Source organism: Hemibagrus wyckioides, linkage group LG07 (assembly GCF_019097595.1).
Source record: "Hemibagrus wyckioides isolate EC202008001 linkage group LG07, SWU_Hwy_1.0, whole genome shotgun sequence".
NCBI lineage: Eukaryota > Metazoa > Chordata > Actinopteri > Siluriformes > Bagridae > Hemibagrus > Hemibagrus wyckioides.
Genome location: NC_080716.1, coordinates 6,932,140 through 6,934,916, shown reverse-complemented (window position 1 = coordinate 6,934,916; position 2,777 = coordinate 6,932,140).

Genomic DNA, 2,777 nt, shown 5'->3' with positions numbered 1-2,777 from the left:
TTCTGATTACAGAGTAACTCTGGATGGTCTTTCTGTTTCATTATGTGCAGCAGTAAAATATCTTGGTGTAATTATTGAATTCAATTATTTATTTATTTTTAAAAATGATGTAAATAATATCACTAGGATAGCCTTCTTTCATCTCACAAATATTGCTAAGATATACTCAACAAGCAAACAAGTAATAAAATGAAGGTGGCTATAGTAAAGGCCTGGCAAAGCATCTAAAAGGAGGAAATTGATTTTGGATATTTGGGCATGTTCATGGGTTCCAGAGGTAAGGCTCTGCTGCCAATTAATAAAAAATAATGTTTATATTTTTTTAATAATGTTGTTATTCAGTGTTTACTTTTGGGAATGTGAAAATGGATGTAAAAAATATAGATGTAATGTAATTTCATAAATGGTTAATGCAATATTGTTTAAAATATTTATCACAATATTTATAGTGAAATATTTTCTTCATTTTAAATTCATTGTGGTGGTGTACAAAGGACAACTACAAAAATTCAGATAATTGTCTTTGGCTTATATTTCTAGAACAGTTCTTTTGCTTTGCCTTCACTGTTTTGTTTGCTAATCACATGAACTGTGCCTAACCCTAACCCTAGCAATTTTTTTTTGACTGACGATTTTTACTGTCTGCCTGAGTTTCCTATTAAGGATCAAGCTTAACTGCAATTGCATCAGACTCTGCAAGTGTTTTGTGACATAGAATAATGTCCTCAAGATCAATAGGGCATGAGGGTGTAACAGTGGAGTAGAGTATAGAGTATGACAGTAACTATAAAAATCAGATTATAATAATAATAACAAAATCAGTCTCTGTGTCTGTTATATAACACTTGGTTACATATGGATTGCTGGCAGTTTACCCCGCCTGTGTAACAAAGTGGCCCTTGTCTGGAGTTAAACTTGTGCCTCTTGTGAATTAACACTGTTTAAAGGGTGATTTCCTGAGGTTTATGTGGCATTATTGTATATGGGTTTGGACATGTAGACATGCAGACATATTTAAACCCAGGAAGAAGCTCACAGTGTGAATAGGCAACTGGGTGGTCAGCAATGATTTATAGCACTTTACTGTAATGTGACTACCTAAATTCTCAAATAAACAAATGAATGGCTCCTTAAAAAAGCTTTTAGTAAAAGTTAGGGTAGAGGGACCTAAAATGACAGTAAATATTGTTACATATATACAAATGAAGTTTTCCACAGTGCTGCCACATCTCCAAACAGACCAGCATATGGTTTCAATAAACCTAAACTCAATATAGTGTAAAAACCTAGAAAATTTTGCACTTCTTTGTAGTGTGCCTGCTATGGATTTAAAGCTGTTATGATGTGAGTTGCTTTAGATTTTTAAAGATTCGATTTGGATGGCTTTGATGCTCTTTGATGCCAAATATGTACACAATATTACATTTCATTGTAACATTATAACACTACTTCAAAATTTCAATCTGAATGTTAAGATGTATGACAAAATGTTTTTTGCATTTATTCATTTGGCAGACAGTTATACAGTGATTTATGATTGATGTAGAGTACTGTGAGTGGTGACCCACCTTACCTCATTTGGCTGATGTTTTATTAAATGCAACTTCAACTTTCAATTGAGAGAGGATTCAAATGAGCACATGAGTCTTAAGTGCCACTGAGCTGTTTTTCTTTTTGTTTGTTTGTTTGTTTTTACTCTTTGTTTTCTTTTCCCATAATTGTACAAACAATACAAATAAAATTAAAGAAGAAGAAGAAGAAGAAGAAGAAGGTTTGTATGTTTGCCTCTGCCTCTTTGACTCTGCTTCGGGAGATTTAACGATTCTTTAATGACTGTTTATAAGCAGTCTGCATGATCTGTAAAAGTATCAAAGCATCAAATGTCATTTCCAAACATTTGTTTATTACCCCAATGAACATGACCACAAGTCAAGTCAGGGTGTCTCCCACATACTGCTTCTGACTGACTCAGATTGGCTCCCTATAGTCCTCATCACTTCTAGCTGTTCCATATTTATGGACTCAGTAAAACTCTGGTATATAGGAGAGTGCAGGAGAAGTGAAGTCAAGGGGTAAAATAACTTGTTCTATGTATACAAACACAGATTTAAGCAAGTGATCACAGATTAAGAAACAATGATTCCTTTCAGGCTGTGAAGGAAACAAACTATATGGAGCTGATGAAAATTGCTTGCAGACCCAAAGCCAAGTATATTCATCATAGTTAAGAGGTCAGTTCAGATGTTATTGATAGAAGGTTTGGGCATTTTGCATAGAAAGTAAAACACGTGGTCAGCATGTTAGTATAACTGTGGGTCAGAGTTGCTGAGGCATTTATTTTTCTAAACTTAAGGGCTTTTTATTTGGAAAATGTACCACTAGCCTTGAGGCGAACTGAGCCGATGGTTCAGCAATGCCACTGAAATGGAACGTAAAAATGTGAAAATAAATATTCTTATTTGTTTAAATGTGGTGTCAATTCATACAGTATTAAATAAACAAAGCACTCTTCTGTCCTGAAGAATTTCTTGTGGCATGTTTTAAATTGTATTATTGGACATAGCATTGTTGTTATTAGACTTACTGTTACCTGGAGCACATGAAGACGGGTCTTTATGAATTAAGAGTTTCTATAGAAATGATAATGCATCAGTATAAACCTGTACAACTGGCATGACTGTCAGAGCTGCTGGAATTGGTGAAATGTAGGAAACATTTTAAACATATTTAAATTATTAAAAAAATTGCCTAAAAACTACAATTGTTATGAACAATGA